This window comes from Tamandua tetradactyla, chromosome 3, assembly GCF_023851605.1.
Source record: "Tamandua tetradactyla isolate mTamTet1 chromosome 3, mTamTet1.pri, whole genome shotgun sequence".
Taxonomy (NCBI): domain Eukaryota; kingdom Metazoa; phylum Chordata; class Mammalia; order Pilosa; family Myrmecophagidae; genus Tamandua; species Tamandua tetradactyla.
The window spans coordinates 23,699,424-23,718,704 of NC_135329.1; the positions used below are offsets into that span (position 1 = coordinate 23,699,424).

The 19,281-nt window shown below is 42.8% G+C and overlaps 1 protein-coding gene and 1 long non-coding RNA gene across 4 annotated transcripts in view; one reads left to right on the forward strand and one right to left on the reverse strand.

Annotated features, from left to right (window-relative positions):
- PEBP4 (phosphatidylethanolamine binding protein 4) overlaps positions 1–5,188 on the reverse strand; it is a 217,628-nt gene extending 212,440 nt beyond the window's left edge. Inside the window, exon 1 of one of the 2 annotated variants that reach the window (XM_077152773.1) lies at positions 4,950–5,188. The gene's annotated coding sequence lies outside the window, so the exon portion shown is untranslated. The remainder of the gene's footprint in view (positions 1–4,949) is intronic. The other variant, XM_077152774.1, reaches the window with a different exon arrangement.
- Positions 5,175–17,341, forward strand: LOC143677138 (uncharacterized). 2 transcript variants are annotated; one of them, XR_013172400.1, is made up of 3 exons: positions 5,175–11,314; positions 15,951–16,015; positions 16,356–17,341. It is a non-coding gene; the product is annotated as an uncharacterized LOC143677138 (long non-coding RNA). The 2 variants fall into 2 exon arrangements; XR_013172401.1 differs by having other exon boundaries at positions 16,359–17,341.
- The last annotated feature ends 1,940 nt before the right edge of the window (positions 17,342–19,281 follow it).

Consider the following 19,281-nt stretch of genomic DNA (forward strand, 5'->3'; position numbering starts at 1 on the left):
CTGCAGTGAAAAAATTTCTCTCATTTTTTTCCCCATTCTTAATAAAAAAAATGTTTAAAATTGAGATATAATTCACATACCTTAAAATTCACCCTTTTAGAATGTCTTTTTTTTTTTTTTTTTTTTTGGTGCATGATCTGGGAATCAAACCCAGTCTCCCTCATAAAAGGCGAGCATTCTAACCACTGGACCACTCGTGCAGCCCTATTTTGTAACAGTTGTAGAGCGTTCTTTTTTAAAATTCACCCTTTTAACATTACAATTCAGTGGTTTTTAGTAGATTCTTGAGGTCATACAACCGTCACTGCTCTCTAATTTTCATCAGCCCCCAAAAGAAACCCAGAGCCCATTAGCTGCTCCTTTCCCTTCCTGGCTCTGCCTTTTCCCCAGCCTTGGGCAGCTCTAGTCTACTGTCTGTCTCTCTGGATTTTCCTATTCTGGACAGTTCATATAAATGGACTCAGCCAATATAAGGTTTTGTACCTAGCTTATTTCATTTAGCGTACTATTTATTATTATTTTTTTTCATGGGCAGACACTGGGAATTGAACCTGGGACTCTGGCATGGCAGGTGAGAACTCTGCCTGCTGCACCAGCCAGGTGCACCCTAGCGTACTATTTTTAAAGTTCATCATGTTGCAGCATGAAATAGTACTTCTTTCCTTTTTATGGCTGCATAAGCATCCACCAAATGGATATACTCAGTCTGGTATATGCATTCATCAGTTGATGGGCATTTGATTCTTTCCCACTTTTTGGCTACTGCAAGGAAGGCTGCTGTGAACACTGGTATACAAGTATCTGTTCAAGTCTCTGTTTTCAGTTCTTTGGGGAATATACCTAGGAGTGGAATTGATGGTTCCTATGGTAAATCTATTTTTTAACATTTTAAGGAACTGTTAGACTATTTACCAAAGTGGTCACATCATTTTGCATTCACACCAGCAATGTATGAGGGTTTCAATTTCGCCACATTCTCATTGACACTTGTTATTGTCTTTTTTTTATTTTTACTTTTTATTATAGCCATCCTAGTGGCTATGAAGTGGTATGTTATTGTTTTTTGATTTGTATTTTCCCTAAAAACTATTATTGATGTTGAGCATCTTTTCATGTGCTTGTTGGCTTTTGCCCACTTGCAGAAAAGTCGATTTAAATCCTTTGCCCATTTTTTGATTGGCTTTTTTGTCTTTCGGTGATTGGGTTATAGTAGTTCTTGATATATTCAGGATTTTAAGTCAGAAATATGATTTGCAAATATTTTCCCCATTCTGTGGATTTTCTTCTCATGCTCTTGTGTCCTTTTATGTACAAAAATTTTTAATTTTGGTGAAGTCCAATTAATCTATTTAATTTTTGTTGTCTATGCTGTTGGTATCATATTTAAGAAACCATTGCCAAATTCAAGTCCAAGATTTGCCCCTAAGTTTTCTTCTAAGAGTTTTGTAGTTTTGGCTCTCAAATTGGAACCCCTTCATCCTTTTTTTTTTTTTCTATTTTGAAGTAATTTCAAACTTACAAGAGAGCTGCAAATAATACAAAACTCAAACAGACAAGTCCAACATACCCCTGTCGAGATACTCAGATCCACCAAGCTTTAACGTTTTCCCAAATTTACCACATCATTCTCCTTCTCCCTCTGTCCATCTATCCATCTATCGATCTGGCTATCTATTTTCTAAACATTTGAAAATAGGTTGTATGCATATTATGCATTTCCTGAGAGGAAAGATATTCACTTATGTAACCATTTTAAGTACGGTTATCAAGTTCAAGCAATTTAACACTGATATCAGGATTCCAGTCTATATTCCCATTTTTCCATATACCCAATAATCCTTTTCTTCTCTTTATTAGTTCTAGTCCTGGGTCATGGATTGCATTTAATTATCGTCTCTTTAGTCACTCTTTTAGTTGTTGCTACTTGTGTACACATGCGTACACACACAGCATAAACTTTGCCAAGCATCCTATTCACTGCCAGTAATAATATACCACAATACTATTCAGTTGGATTAATCCTACTCACGAGTTGCACCACCCTCGCCATCACCCACCAGCACTTTCCCATTACCCCAAACAGAAACCCTGCATCTATTATGCCTTAACTCCCCACACCCCCTCCCTTCCCCCCAACCCCTAGGACCTTGTACTCTGCTTTCTGTCTCTGCGCGTTTGCATATTCTCGCTATTTCATATTAAACACCTTCATTCTTAACATTTAACCAAATAACTCTGCCTCACGTCATAACCAAAATCTCCCTGTCCATTGAGAAGCCATTCTCTGCTGTCTTTTTAGGTGGGAACTTCTCAGTCTTCCATGCCCCACATATGTATCAGGATTGGGAGGTGGGTTTGGTGGAGCCCAGCTCCTCTTGCCGCTTCCAGACCATAACTCCTCAGCTCTCTTGTCAAAACCCCTACTCCATATGGCTCATGCCATCTGGAATCAGTCCCCATCCATGTCATCTGTCTTCCTAGCTCTCCTCGTTCACTGAAGACATTGTTACCTGGTGTATGAACTTCTCCCAGCTCCAAGCCTTGGCATTGACCTGGGTGACTTCCATAACCACAGGCTACCTCTTCCAACGCTGTTCCCCTCTGTCATTGCAAACTATCTCTAGAATCTTAACGTCAGCCATTCGCATCACAATCTCTTCTCCTTCCTACTGTCTCACTTTATTACTCCCACGGCACCGAGTCTTTCATTTCATTGTGAACTGCAGTCCCTTAGCCACTCTTCTTTCTCCTTATCTGTTCTGACTTTCTTCACTCTGATGCCTATGCTTCTTTTTGCAAACCTTTGCTTCTTTCATTCACCTGCCAAAATGCACGATTCTTTCTTCCCTCGTCATTCTCACCTTGTAGTCTTTGGGAGCAGCTCCAATTTTGGACCAGTCCCAGTGTCTGCCTGCTCCACTGTGCACCCTTGCTGTCCACCACTCCCACTCCCCTCTCAGTACTCCATGCCCTGGACAGACCTCAGGATATGGGTGCCTGGGTGAATGCACCAGGAGGGCTGAGGCTAAATTTCCTGTCTACCTTGCTGGATAGGTATTAGAGAAGTTAGGTTTGTTTTGGTTTAAAGCAGGATTCATGGCACTTGCTGTACACCCATGTTTGTACCCAAGATTATTACCTGCCACACCTCAATAATGGCACCCAGAGTGTGAGAAACGGAAGGGCCCTTAGAGACAGTCGTTCAATAAATATTCACAGAGGTCTGACTCTGCCCAGAATTATTCCAGCCCCAGGAAAAGAGGACAAACAGGTTAGAGCAATCTTTTGGAGCTTTCTCTCCAGACTAGTGTTTGCCTTTGGTTTCTGTGGTCAGAGGGAAAATGCTGTGGGTCCCTGCTCTGAAGACTAATATAGAAGGCCACAGAATAGAAAAGTGTTTGAACTCTGTTAAATCCTGTTTCCTTGTTTTATTTACACACGTAAACTGTGAATTGCTGTATCTCTGTCACCTAGACCAGGGCCTCGGAAATAGTAGGTGCTCAGTTAGCATTTGAGGATGGAAGGAAGTAGGAGTGGGAGGGGCAGGTGGTGACTTCCTAAACATCAAACCTCCATCTCCATTAGATATAATCTGTGTCTCATTTGAGCTCACAGAACAATGTTTGTTTCTCCCTCTATAGTGTTTAAGGACTTCTTCCTTCTTTTCTAGTTTTCTGGCACAGAGTTCATCTTGTGAGATCCCAATGGTCTCTGCGCCCCCCCATAGTACTTTGAATGTAGTAGATGCTCAATAAATCATTAAATAAGCGAACACCCACATTTAAAAATGACACTCTGACCTTTTGTTGTCCTTCAGATTTAAAGAACAGTTAAGAACCCCAAAGTCTCCCAACACACATGTGGGCCCTTTTTCAATAATCAACTCTTCTTTGCTGCTCTTTATGCACCTTTCATCCCAGATGACTAATTTGGAAATTATCTTGGGATAAAAAAATATTCCCAGAGCAATTTATTTTGTTGTCATTGTTATCTTAAGAAATGCTTGCTTGCTTTCTAGCACATTTTGAATTGCAGATCTCTAACTCATCAAGCAGAAGATAACCGAATTGGTGGAGGGTTAGAGGGGAGCAGGGCTGGATAAGTAAGGAGAGCTCCAGAGAAAGGTTTTTTGAACAGTTAAATTCCCCAAGAGTCAAGGGATTAGGCAAGGTTCTATGAGATAAGCCTAGCCTTAGCCCGTGCCCCACCCCTCTTTTTATCCAAATACTCTGCCAGACCTCTGACCAGAGGTCGGGGCCCTGGGACACTTCACACAAGGAGAAGGTGACACAAATTCTCCTTTCAGGTAGCCCAGCAATCAAATGTTGGCCAAACAAGTTCCTTTCTTCTGCCATATATTGTATATATTAATGCATCACCTTAATCTAAAGAATGGAAGTTCCCAGAGGCACAAGGAAATGGTGGCACGTCACACATTCATTTCCTGCCACATCATCCTTGGAAGGGTGAACATTTTGTCTGTTTTTGTGGATGTGAGAATTTAACATAGAGTCTACCACACCTGCATTTTAGCTCACAATCTCCTTTTTGGAAGCACCCACTTTTCAGACCCAATCCCTGGTTCTCTCCACATTTCTAAGGATGGGAGGAAAGGGGATTCTTCTTCCTATTTTATGGAAAGGGAGAGTAGGTCATCACAAAGAAAAGAAACCCATTAACCTCACTTCCAATCTCAAACCAGAACTCTTATCAGTGAGAAATGTGCCAAACATCCTTTCTGGAGAGAGTTATAGAAATGTTGGATGTTCAGAAAAACAAACAACTGCCCATCATGTTCTTGGATGATGCTAAATGAAGAAATCAGAACTACCACCCTTAACATGAATTCCCTTCAGCTCCCTAGGCCATGGTTCCTCTCTCTGAGACTTTTCCTCCTTCTTTCTTCTCTCTTTATTGAGAGTCCCTACCTCATACCAAGTGCCACTTACCCGGAGTAGTATGGGAGCCGTTTGGTGGCTGCCAGGAGGTGAGAAATCTTGGCAGGTTTGTGGGCTGGAGAAGGTAGGAGAAATTTCCCTCCAGGATGCCTCACAATTTGGGCCTTTTCAGGCGATTGGGGTTTTCTGCTGGTGTTGAAATTAAGAGAATGTTGGGGAGGGGCCCTGGAGCCGCAGGAGGGGAGAGCCCTGTATAGCAGTTGGCCGTTGGGGAGGCAGTTGGGGAAAGTTCCAGGGAAGTTCCAGGGAGGAGCTAGTATGTAGGGTGGGAAAGAATAGGAAAAGAAGACTGGGTGGGTTTTCTGGCATTCCTCCTTCTGGGGATTCTAAGGAAAAGAGTGGAAACCACAGAGACAATCCTCTGACCATTTCTCCTTTTATTCAAGATGTCTGGTCAGGCGGGCAGCAGAGTCACTACAGATGCACAAGAGAAAGGAGCAGAGGACAGAGAGGAAAACCACTGAGGCCAGGGTTCCAAGACAGCTGCGCAGTGCTTGGCCATGCTGAGCAAAAGGCTCATTGTCAGGAAGAAGAGGGAGGCAGGATTGGGAGCCTTACTCGGTGTGGAGCAAGTGTCCCGTCCCTACGACTGTGGACTGGAGCCCCAGAAGAATGGGGAACAACCCCTGGTTCAAACCTAGGTTCTGCCAGCTTGGTCCAGACTCAAATAATATTCTGCCAAAATGGGCAATCACTGCTCCTACAACACGTGGCCAAGCCTGTGGCACGTTCCTGGTTTTCAGGACCAGAGTTTCCTGCTGAGTTTCAAATTATCACACCTGGAACCCATCCTTGCTTTCCTACAAGAAAATTCCCTTCCGGATGTTCAAGGAGTCAATGGAAATTCACACACGAAACCAGTGGTTGTCAATCCTGGCTGCACATTAGATCACCTAAGAAGCTTCTAAAAAGATACCAATGCCTGGCTCCACTGCAGATTAAATGAGAATCTCTGAAGGGAAGACCTGGACATCAGTGTTTTTAAACTGCTTCCCAGTTGGTTTTAATGAACAGCCAGGTCAAGAATCACAGTGTTAAACAACAAAGACCAGAGACAGGCACATGCCTGATGATGAAGATACAAAGATGAACAAGATGCAGACCCCATTGTTGATGCACTCACAGCTTACCAGGGCATGGGGACAAACAACATCCCCACCGGTGTGCTGAGTTCAGCCAGCGAAGCATCCACAGAGTAGGGAGGTGGCTATGGTTGTGTTACAGGGGTGAGGACCAGGAAAGGCTTTGAGAGATGCTTTGGAGAAGGGTATCCCATGTGCACAAGTGCCGAGGCTCAGAGGAGCAGGGGACCAGTGAAGCAGGAGCAGGAACTGCTGGACTACTGAGCACATGGTCAGGGGTGATGTGGGGGCAGCATGCAGGTCTGAGGCAGGGCCAGAGAGTCTCAGGAGCAACGTGGAATGCCCTCTTTGGCTTTGTCACTCACCTTACAACATCTCTGAGAGCTGGAGGAAAGGTAAGAGCATCTTCTCCAGGTGGGGAAACCAAGGCCTGGTGGGGAGTTCATTCTTCCTTAAAGAATTAAACAGTTGTCTTCTTTCCAAGGGGCCCTATAACAAACCCATTTCTGCTGGGGCATCTGTGAGTATTAACAGGGTCATGGTGGAGACCCTTCAAACTGGCCCCAACACCACTGGCTCAAGGAAGCCATGGGAATTCAGAATAGATAATGGAGCCAGGAATAGAGGGTTTCCTTCCTGAGATGGAGTGTGGGCTTTGGATGTGGCTCATGGACCTACTGCTACTAGCCATGTCATCCCAGCCAAGCTTTTTACTCTTCCTGGGCCTGTTTCTTTAGAGAGAGCACATAATCCACTCGTTGTAATGTTGTCATGTGGATTAAAGGAGACGAGGAGGGTGAAGTGGGCACACAGGGCCTCATAACCGTATATTTGTTTAGCTTTTTTCCCCTTAAACCAGGGGGGATTCTAAATCTGATGGGAGCAAAAGGAGACACATTCTATCAAACTGAAAGACGAGCTGCTCACAAGTTGCCAACTGGTTCAGCAAGGGGCTTCTCTTCCAGAAGGGGGTCCTCAGGGCTATGGGTCTGCAGAGGGGCCCTGCGTTCTGCTCAGCTTGGCCCTTCATCTTGCTGTACTACATCAAAGCTCCCTGGAGCTTTCCTGATCCACTTCTCGGAGAGCCTTAACAGGAGCCTGCAGGACCAACAGATCTGACAGGCTGAAGGCGTTCAGATGTTCTTTAACATTTCCTGAGCCTCTCTGCAGAAAGGACAGGTTTTCCACTTCTGCTCTCTGCCTCCCGGGTCTCCTGTGCCACTCAAATGCCCAGTGCTGCTGTGGCTATTCTAATGACAGCGACAGCTTCCAGTTGTGGAGCACTTGCTATGGGCTAGGCAGTGTGTGAGTAGGGCAGCAGCCTGGGCCCACCGAATCCTTCCAGTAGCCCTCTGACGTGGGCACCCTGATCCAAGGCCATACAGCTAGTAAATGGAAGAGATGGAGCCACCCCCTGCCCCCCAAGACCTGTCTGAATCCCAAGCCCGTGTTCCTACTAATCCATGCTTGGATAGCCTCAGCAGCTCAGATTTCCCGGCCTTTGTCCAAAAACTTGTTCACACAAACGGTCTTTTGTTGGAGACAAACTCTGTCTCTTTGATTTGTAGCTCGCCCAAACTGACACCTGTCGCAAGAGATTTAGGACTCTCTTCAACATCTCTTCCCATGCCCCTTCCCCTTCATTCATTCATTTATTCAGCTGACAGTCATTCTCTGGGCCCTCGCCAGGCCAGGTAGTGTGTACTACTGAGGATGCAAGGCTCTTTGCCACGATATCGACATGCAATTAGTAAAGTCCAGTGTTCTACACTGGGTCTGGAGACAAATATAGCTGGTCTCCTCTGGGAACGGTGGCTAGAATAGCTGCCAATTCTATTTAAACATCCGCTGGGTCCAACTATGTGCAAAAAACTGTTCTAAACCTTAGAGAGTACCACCACAATAAACAAAACACAATGTTTGCCTTCAAAGTGTAATGGGATAGACAGGCATTTACTTACCCGACAGTGGAACAAGTCAGCCTGTGTTAAGAGCTACCATAAAGGAATAAACCAGATAAGATGACACAGGAAGGAAAGGCCTCAATGCAGAGGGAATGAGAAAGACTTTGCAGTGGAGGGAATATTTGAAATGAGTCTCAGAGGCTGTTTTCTCTGAGCTCAACCTTTTCTCCTGAAGGGGGACTAGACCTCACACACAAATCTTCAGGCCCTACCGGAGCCCCCAAGCTGTGATGTGGGAATTCCATGTGGCAGTAGAGCCAGTGAGCAGCCTCCTGACACAAGGACAGTGGCTGTGCCTCCAAGCACCTCTCCTACAAGTCCCTGTACCAATCCCTTCGGGGCAGCCTTTGGTTTGAGGATTGTGAGGTTGTGAGTGGAATGTGGCTTAGCGGCTGTGAGGTTGCCTAGTGGAAGGTTGCCTTGGCTGGCAGCCAAGTCATTAGGCCAGAACCATGGTTGCTCAAATGTGATCTGAGACGACAAAGGCCTGGACCATGCTTCAGAGCATTTGGGACACCAGCCAAGGAATAAAGATCAGTTGGTTCTGGCTCTTCCCCGGGCGAGTGGTTTGATACCTCCAAAGAAAGATGAGGGTGGCCTTCCTGGACCGTCTCATCTTCTTCTCCCCAGACCATGTCGAGGACACTTCGATCCTGTCATCATCGGGGTGGATCTTTCTGGAACTCAGGTGGACTGCTTTCCTTTCATAGGCAGCATCTTCCGGTGTGATTATTTCCCAAGCCATGCCAGGAGGTTGGGGTGGAACGGATTGGGGAGCCTCATTCTCTGTGGTTGCGGAGGGCAGGTAGACCAAGCTATGCAGAGGCAGGCTTCTGCTCACCACCGATGGGATAGCCGTTGCCCTGCCGCGCCTCCTGGGGAGCCCCGAGGGCGCCATCCGCAAAGTGTTTAGACACAGGCCCCATGATGCCTGGGCCAGGGACACTGCAGAAAGGATTCCATTCTAGGGAAAAGGTTGCATTCAGAGCAGTGGTTTTTCAACCCAAGCTCTACAGAGGTGCTTCAGGAGCTGTTGGAGGTGCAGAGTGTGTGTTCTAGTTTGCTAGCTGCTGGAATGTAATATACCAGAAATGGAATGGCTTTTAAAAAGGTGAATTTATTAAGTTGCAAGTTAGTTCTAAGGCCGTGAGAATGTCCAAATTAAAACAAGTCTATAAAAATGTTCAAATTAAGGCACCAACAAGAGGTTACCTTCACTCCAGAAAGGCCAATGAAGTTCAGGGTTTCTCTTTTAACTGGAAAGGCACATGGCAAACATGTGGCATCTCCTGGCTTTTTCTCCAGGCTTCTTGCTTCATGAAGCTCTGTGGGAGACATATTCCTTCTTTATCTCCAAAGATATCTGGTTGCATGGGCTCTGGCTCTCGCCATTCCCGTGGTTTACTTGTCATTCTGAAGCTTTCTACAAAAAATGCTTCCTCTTTTAAAGGAGTCCAGCAAACTAATAAAGACCCACCTGGAATGGTAGAGTCACATCTCCCTGTATTCAAAAGTTAATACCCACAACTGGGTGAGTCAGATCTCCGTGGAGAGAATCTAATCAAGTTTCCAGCATACAGTACTGAATAGGGTTTAAAAGAAATGACTGCTTCCGGATGGATCACGAGTATAACGTGGCTTTTCTAGGGTACATAATCCTTTCAAACAGCACAGTGGGGTAGGGGATGTTGGCTGGTAGGAGCTCCAGGCAAATCCCTGCTTCCACCCAAACACTGATCTGTTTTCAATATTGAAATTCTGCTTATGATTTTTTTTCTCAAAAAATAATTCTGCAGGTAAATATCCGAAAGCTCACTGGATTAATGGATATTAACTTAGTTCTATTGAGCCTTTGCTTTCTACTCTTTCACGTTCTTTACAAGGGTCATCTGTTTTTATCCTCACAAATACTGCATGAGGAGTGCAGTGAGTATCCTCATTTTTCAAAGAAGAAACTGAGGTACAGAGAGTATAAGAACCTTGTCTAAGGTACACAGTTGGTAAATGACAGGCTGGATTTGAAGCCAACCATGCCACCTCTCAGCCTGGCCTGTGTTAGGTCCCACCAGGCTGCCCTGGCAGTCCTTTCCAACTCCAGGGACTGATTTGGTGTTTCGGTATGTTTATCAGATAGCTCTAGGCAATGCTGTGAATATGGCTGAAGTTGACATTATTGCCTACCTCCCCTTCTCAACCCCTATGTCTCGCTTGCCAGGTTCCCTCCAGGCTGCCAGGGCCCTCCCAGTCAATCCTGCTGGAGAGGAAAGCAGTCTGATGGAAGCAAAGGGCCCTTCTTGGAAAGCTAGCCCAGGGCCCAGCCCATTTACATTTATTGATACCCAGGGAAAGGATTCCAAAATGAGTGACTGTAGGGCATTTTCTTCTGCTGGCTGGCCATGGAAGGTGAGCTTCTCATATGGGGCCTGATTCTGACAGCCCCTCTTCCAGAATGAGCACCACTGTGAGGCATCCCTTTCCAGGGTCTATTCTCAAGCTTCAGAATAACATCCCCAATCCTCAGGGTCCCCTCACTGTCCTTGACTCTGGGACTCCTCTGGCTAAACCCCCTCTCTGTTCTGGGACTCCACCATGCCCTAACCTGGGAAGACCCTTGTATTAGTTTTCTACCCTCTGCTGTCTTCCCCTGTGTGTCTGTCTCTGAACTTCCCTCTCCTTATAAGGATACCAGTTGTACTAGAATCTGGTATGGCCTCATTTACCTGGATTACATCTGTGGAGACCCTATTCCAGGTAGGGCCACATTCACAGGTTCTGGATGGACGTGGATTTGGAGGAGGTGGGGGAGACACTAATCAGCTCAGTCCAGCTCTCCACCTTCTTTGACCCCGAAACCAAATCTGACCACTCCTTCAGTGTCCAGCTCATGCCTATTGCCTTCTCCAGGCTTTTCCTAAAAAGTCCTCTGGATTCCTATAACACTTAAGCTGACTTGACTTTCTACATACACAAATTTTGTCTCCTGAAGTAGGTTGTCTATTTCTAGATAGCAGCTACTATGTCTTTGCACAGGTAGAGGACCTTGGGAAAATCTCCTTCTGAGGGGCATGAGCTTCCCAGGCAAATGCCATTGTGATGAGAATGTCACCACATTGTTCATAAAGTAGAAGAGCCTCTTGAACCTTGAGTCATAAACAGACCATGCCATGATGTCTGCTGGGGGCCCCTTGAAAGAAGGTCTTCTCTGCAGGACTGCTGGTCTACCATGGCCACTGGAACCTTTGCAGGTGACTACCTTGGAAAAATGCCAGCCACCCTCTGCCAGCTGGCCTCTGTGTCCCTGCCTATGCTGGTGAGAGCCGCAGTCTTCATCTTCCTTTGGGCCAGGGTTCCTCCCCATTCACCCTCCAGGGCAGAGACAGCTCTTTCACCCGCCCATATCTAACAAGGCTGTGCTCTCTGGGTAGAGCTCATGTGGTTAGTCCCACCTTGTGAGGTAGGAAATTTGTTTTCAACCTGACCAAAGAGATTTTACTCCTTTATTTCCCCACTGCAGTTTAGCACTGAATGCTGCACATTGCAGGCACTTGGTAAATATTTGTTGAATAACTATTTGTTGAATGAATGGATGGGTGGATGGGAACTCCTGGAAAGTTCTTATCTTTCTCTCTGTTAAATCAGGCATTTTCATTCCAGACACTCATGTTGACTATACAATCATTACAAGGTTGAAAAGGTTCCTTGTAATACAGAGGATCTATATAAAAATATGTATTCTCTCTTTTTTGTTTTTTTGGGTGTATGAGACAGGAGCACTGTCTTATGCACAAGCACGCCTGTCTGCACTCAGGGATGTGTCCTTGAAAAGCTATATAAACACTTGGAAATTGGATGTGATGGAATGGTTCACACAGGAAGTGCTTGTATAAGTGAATAACCACTGCCTAATTGATCCCTTTGGGTTTGCTTAAAGATATATGTCATAGATACAGGAGTGTTAAAGGAATATTTTCAAAAAGGTAAAATCATGGCTCATATGAGTATAAAGTAAACATCTTAAAAATTTTATTTAATTCATAATTAATGAGGGTAGTGGTAAGATGTTCAAGGGACAGGCTAGAGAATGTACATATTCATGGATCAGGGATATTGAAATGAATATGCAAATGGTGCAAACTGGCTTCTTCCACCGTGGGACAAGGAAGGCAATTGAACCTCCAACTGACAGAATTTATTTACTTGTCTACAGACAAAAATTGCATTGTATTGTTATTAGTTATCTACAATCTATGCATATGTACAATAGTTCAAGTCAGTGAAAGACACAGAATCAGATACATTTCTTAGCGCACACCTTAGAAGGGTGTGATCCCCATCGTGGAGGCTGAATCTGTTTCCATGGCAGAAACGGTGATCTCATTCATTCATCCATTCCTTCATTCAACGAAGCTTTGCGTGCCCACTCTGCACCAGGGACTGAGGATACAAGGGATGCCAGGTCCACAGAGCTTCCTCCTAAAAGGCTAATGGAGGAGTCAAACTCTAATCACAAATGAGGGTAGAATCACAAACGGAGACATACACCAAGGAAAGGCTCTGGGGTCCCGCCTGTGCTCTCCTTTGGTCAGCTCCTTGGCCCACCTCCATTAGCTGGTAATTTTTTTTTCAGTTAGTTGTAGAATTACAGAGAAGAGCTTCACAAATAGTACAGAGAGTTGGCTCTATACCCTTCACACAGCTTCACCTAATGTTAACATCTTGTATGACCACAGAATAATGATCAAAACTAGCATATTAGTGTTGCTACTATCTACCAATTAAACTATAGGATTTATTTGGATTTTACAGGTTTTCCCACTAACGCCCCTTTTCTGATCCAGTATCCAATTCAGGATCCCACCTTACCTTTAGTTGATATGTTTCCTTAGCCAGCTCCAATCGGTAAGAGTTTTCCCTTGCCTCTCATGACCTTGACACCTTCGAAGGTCACTGATCAGATGCTTGCAGAATGTTTTTTCATGATTAGACTGAGGTCATCACAACTGGAGCAGGAGACCACAGAGGTCACATGCCCTCTCAGAGCCTCGCATGACGCACACGTACCACTGGTGATGCTGACCCCGACCGTTTCATTAAGGTGGGGTCTGTTGGGATTTTCCACCGTAAACTCATCGCTCTCCTCTCTATAATTACTAAATATTTGGGAGGAAATACTTTGATATTATGCAAGTATCTTTTTTTCCGTTTAAATTCTGCTGTGGGCTAATTTTTAAATCCATCCCCTCTTTGGGCTTCGTAAGTCTGATGACCTTAGATAGGAAGCACCACCCGCTCGGCTACTCAAGCTGAGCAGGTGTAGGCGCTGTTCTTTCCCTCCGCCTGCCGCCCGCTGGAGCGCTCCGTGGTGCGCCCCCCAGAACCCCCAAGTCACGAGGACTTTCCCAGGGCCTAGAGAAAAGGCAGCTAACATGACAAGACGCTGCAAAGAGCTTTAGGTAAGAAGACTGGCGAAACAAGGTAGTCTTCTACAACTTGGATAAGCAAAGGCTGGCGGGGGGCAGGGGGAGGGGGCAGGCAGGTGGGACAGGATAAATATGAACTTATTTATTATCTTAAAATGCTGGTGAGTGCTGAATGATCCGGCAACCACACTCCTAGGTATTTGCCGAAGGAGTTGGAAACTTACACCCACGTGAAAACCTGCACATGAGTGTTTATAGTGACTTCACTCATAATTGCCCTAAATTGAAAGCAACCAAAATGCCCTTCCATGGGTGAATGGAGAAATATGCTGTGGCGTGTTTATACAATGGAGTAGAAAAAAAAAAAGGAAAGAAATGAACTATCAAGCCACAAAATGATCTGGAGAAATCTTAAATGCATCTTGCTAAGTGAAAGAAGCCAGGTTGAGAAGGCTACATTCTATATGCTTCCAGCTATACGATATTCTGGAAGAGCCATGGGTTCAGGGATGATGGGGGAAGGAATGCAGCACAGGGCATCTGGGGGGCAGTGAAACTATTCTGTCTGATACTATAATGGAGGATACATGACATTATCCATTTGTCAAATTCCATAGAACTGTACAACACAAAGAGTGAAGGCTAATGTAAACTATAAACTTAGATACTAATTACGTATCACTGTTGGTTCATCGATTGTAATAAATGTACCACATCAATGCGGGATAATAATAAGGGAAACTATATAGGAGGATATATGGGAACTCAATATTTTCTGGGTGACTTTTCTGAAAACTTAAAACTACTCTATAAATAATGTTTATTATTTATTTTTTAAATGTTGGCAAACTGGGGGAAGTGTGGATTGCTTGAAGCTTAATGGAGCTAATTTTTAAAATCAGGGCAAGGAGACTTGACATTATACCATGGGAAATACACACATGGAACTTAGACAAGGGGCTACAGGTCTAAAGTATATCAGTGTTCTGAGGCTATGGATTAATTTCTGGAAGGCACCCATAGTGGGGGAGGCCAGCATCCTACAGACCTGTGGCCCCTCTGTCCAGCCACAAGTGGAGCCACCAGGCACAGTACAGGTGTGCAACCTGCATGGCCTGAAAGTACAAGCCAGGCCAGCTCTTTAGGTCTTCAGGTTTCCATGTGAAGATGAGTGGGGCCTTGCTGGGCTTCCAGGTCAGTAATCCACCGCTCATTCTCCTTGAACCCCTTAGGGGAGATATCTGCACCACCAACACACACTTGGTCTCCACCCTGTTTGTAGCTCACCATAGCAAATTCCCCATCTTATAGCCCTGCCCAGATCCAACCATGTATCATAGGATCATTTTTTTTATTGTGAAATATAACATATAAACAAAATAGCAATAAATTTCAAAGCACATTGTAACGAGTAGTTATAGAACAGATTTCAGAGTTTGGTATGGGTTACAGTTCCACAATTTTAGGTTTTTCTTTCTAGCTGCTCCAAGACACTGGATTAAAAGAAATACTGATGTAATGATTCAGCAGTCATACTCATTTGTTAAATCCTATTTTTTCGGTTATAACTTCTCCCAATCTTTCTCCCAATCTTTAGCGGTATTTGGGCTATACCCATTCTAACATTTTCATGTTGAGAAGGGCTATCGATAATATGAGATAGGGGGATGGAACTAGTTGATGTTCTAGAGAGCCGAACCCTCTGGCTTTCAAGACTTATCTGGCCTAGGAATCCATCTAGAGGTTGTAGGTTTCTGGAAAGCAATCATAGTGCACGAAACTTTTGTAGACTGTCAGATAGAGCCCTAGGGGTTCATTAGAGTTGGCAGGAATGGTTTTGGTGGGATTTGGCAAACCATGGTAAATAGCAATATCTAGCTGAAGCTTGTGTAAGAGTAGCCTCCAGAATAGCCTCTCGACTCGATTTGAACTCTCTCGGCCACTGATACCTTATTTGTTACAATTCTTTTCCCCCATTTGGTCAGGCAGGCACGTTGTTGATCCCATAGTGCCATATTCTGGGACCATTTTTATCTTTCTAGCGCAGGAATCAAATTAAGGACTCACCCAGTAAGAAAATAATTCTATCTCAGGATCTGATTTAGCCCAGAATTCTGGCTTCTGTTATTAGCTACTGGCTGTCCCTGATCTCTCTGGTTTTTAGTCGCTTTTCATTACCACTTAGACCTCGTGGCTCACCTGAACCCTGCTTTGGTCCATGGCTATCCTACACCTGAAACATGATTTCTAGTCCTGGTTCCCTGCCTTTAGGCCTGTTGGTATACCATTGGTCTCTGCTTTTGTCCTGCTCATAGAGTTTTGTGAGACTTAATTGAGATGATACTTACAAAGTGCTAAAAATGGCAGGCACAGAGGTGGTGCATGTAAGAACTCCCTTGGTGTCTGTGCGTAGTTTAGGAAGTTGTCTTTGAGAGTTCAACTTATAGTCTGTTTCTTCAGCCTTATCAGCAATTCTGCAAGCCATTTATCATGCTAACAAGATTTGCTTCTGCCTTACCCCTTTAGAAGGATTCTATTTTCTACATTTGAACCCTGACAGATGTAAGTAAAAGAGAGAAGCCACCAATAAGGTAAGAAAAGGGGTTTAACCATAGATACAAATGGTATTTTAAAAATTATGAGTAGCATGTACAACTCTATGTTAATAAATGTGAAAGCACTGATAAAGTTGATAGTTCATAAGAATATATAAGGCATCCAAATATACAAAAAGTAAAGAAAACGCAAAGAAATGAATAACAATGGAAAAAAATGAAAATGTTATCAAAGAATTACCATCTGGACATATATACCAGATACAGGTGATTTTATGGGAAAATGATTTCAAATACAGTAGGATATTTTATTTAACATTTAACATGCACTTTTTTTTTCATTAAAAATAATTCCCTGCTTCTCTTTGTCACCCAGCAGCTCATCATCTTTAACTTAAAGGCACCCACCATCAACATGGAACAAGGAGTCATGGCTCAACTTTGAGTTTCAGGGAAGATTTTACCTCCCTGAAGAGATACAGCCTAAACACCAAAACCACTTGCTTTACAAGAAGTTATTTTTCTTTTGTTTTGTTTTCCAAAAGACTTGATTTTGTAAATCAGGGATCATAAATGAAACCACTGAGGACACAGAATTTATGATCACAAAATAAAGTTTTCTCACCCTAGAATTGATGAGAACAACTGACTGGCAAGAAGCAAAGGGCTTTGAAGGTGACACTGGTAGAGACATCAGAAAAAGAGTCTCTGAAGCAGTCAGCACCCTCACTCTCTGGGTTGAGACTTAAGGGCAGGGTGAGAGAAACCCCAGATAGTTTTAAAAGAATCCCCAGAGCAGAGGCCCAAAGCCTGGCTTCCATTGCACGCCGAGATTTGGAGGACATGGAAAAAGTTGGTAAAATCAAAATGGCTAAGTGGGTCATTTGGGAGGGTGGGTCTGGAAGCAGCCTTAGTTGATCCCTCCACCCCTGGGCAGTTCAGGAGAAGCAGCCACACCCTTGGGACCTATAGACGTAGTGAATAGGCAGTTGGACAAACCTGGTGAGTCTTGCCATCAGGACAAGGAATATGTAGTGTTCATGGGCCTGCTGCCAACTAAAGGTAGTAGCTCTGCTGGGACCCCCAGCACATGATGCAGCCTGTGTGCTAGGAATGAAAGGATGGACAGCACCTGGGCCAGGTAACCTAATCCCATGCTAGAAAGATGCCAAAGACTCCTGGAATTTAGATCACCCCAGGAAAGGGGAGAGAGGGGGGAGGGAGGAATATTAAATTGACTTGCATTTATACTCTGAATTGATGCATTTAAATACAAAAGTGACTTAAATTTATAGGGCACAAATTTTCTCTCATCAGCAGAAATGGGCTATCCTGAACTAAGTTAGTGTGCGGTTTTGAAAAATAAAGGCTGTTACATATCTGTACCTGTGAACTTGTGTAAAATTCATACCAGCTATAAAAGCTTAATAGATGCAGAAATTTCCCATGCTATAAAAAATGTGTCACATTAGAGAAAAATATAGAAAGCTTCCCAATACGTTTTACAAAGCTAGCACAGTTGTGATACAAAACCTAAAAATGTACAAAAGAGAGTAATAACCAAGTTTTCTTACAACCAGAAAAGCAAAAATCCTTGATATACTAGCAGTTCAATCCAGCAGCACTAAAAAGAATAGTAGATGATAATCAAATGGGCTTTATCCCAGGAGTGTAAGGATAGTTTAATGTTAATGTCTATTAATGCAATTATTTTAAAAAATGATCCTCTCAATGTCAAAAAGCCATTTGATAATTTTCACTGCCCATTTTTAATATTAAGCACATACTTTAGTAAATTTAAAGCAGAAAGCTTTTAAATTAAAACCTGTATTAAATCAATAGTACATATACAGAGAAAATGATAAAATGAAGTTTATGAAGGTCTTAAAGTTTTAAAAATATTGAAATATAGAGAACCATCCATATATCTAGTTGGGAAGGTTTAATATTTTAAAAATATCAATTATCTTTAAATTAATTTATAAGGATAAAGTAATAACAATCCAGATTTTAAGTTCTCAACGCAACTTCAAAAAATAAGTCTAAACTTCCTTTGGAAGAATCAATGTAGCAGAATAGTCAAGAAATCTTTTGAAAAAGAAAGTTACTGGGGTGTAGTGAGGAGAAGAGCATGTCCTATTATTTAACTTTCCCCGTAAAGCTACAATAATTAAAGGATTATGGTCACAAGAATAAAACAGCTCAATGAAACAGAATTGAAAGTCCAGGAACGGCTCCAAGCATAAATAAATATTCGATATGTGATAAAACTGACATTTAAATTAAGGAACTAAAGATGCTAGGGCAATTGGCTATTCAGGAAAAAAAAATTCCAAATAGCCCAAATAATTAAACATGAAATATAAAACTACATCAGAATGAATAGAGTAATATAAAATATTTATATGAATTTATTGGAGACAGAAAGGCCTTTCTAAGAATAAAAGCAAAGAAAGAATTCAAAAATGAAAAGTGGATAAATAGAGATAAAAATCTGAAATTCCTAAATTCCAATAACTAAAAATAAAAGACAAGCAACAAACGAGGCAATAATATGTATAACAGATGATAAAAGATTAATGGTCAATATATAAAGGGAGCCATTATAAATCAATAGTAAAAAAATTAACATCCCACTAGAAAAATGGTTAAAGGTCAAAAACAAGCAAATGACAAAAAAAAAAAAGAAAAAAAAAGAAAAGACTGTCTAATACAATGTTCAATCTCACAAGCAATAAGAGAATATAAACTGCAACTAGGTACATCTTGATATCGAATGTCTATTAAAAGCTTGAAGATTAAAAGTTAAACTGTATAGTAGAATGGTATGATTTCTAAATGTTGGGTTAATTTCTTTTTTCGTTAATTAATAAATAAATAAATAAATAAATAATTAAAAAAAAAAAGTTAAACTGTATAAACCCAGAAATTCCACCAAGAATTTACCTTAAGGAAATGCCCAAGTATTGGCAATATTATTTATAATAATAATTATGTGGAAACCATATGAAAGTCTAACAATAGGGAATTAGAGTTTAAAAATTGCCACACTTTTATACTGGGGAATCCACCATGAAAATGTAGAAAATATATCATTAAAAATAATGTAAAAAATAACTTAGTGACATAGAAAGATGCAGTCAGAGTTTCAAGAGGAACCAAATGACACATTCAAATTGGGAGAGCTCAAGAGGGATTAACAAAGGAGCTGTTTACAAAGGTGAGGGCAGGTCAGTAACCTAGCAATAGCAAAGTGTAACCAGGGCCCCAAGGCTGAGGGGGAGGGGGGCACCCAGACTGAG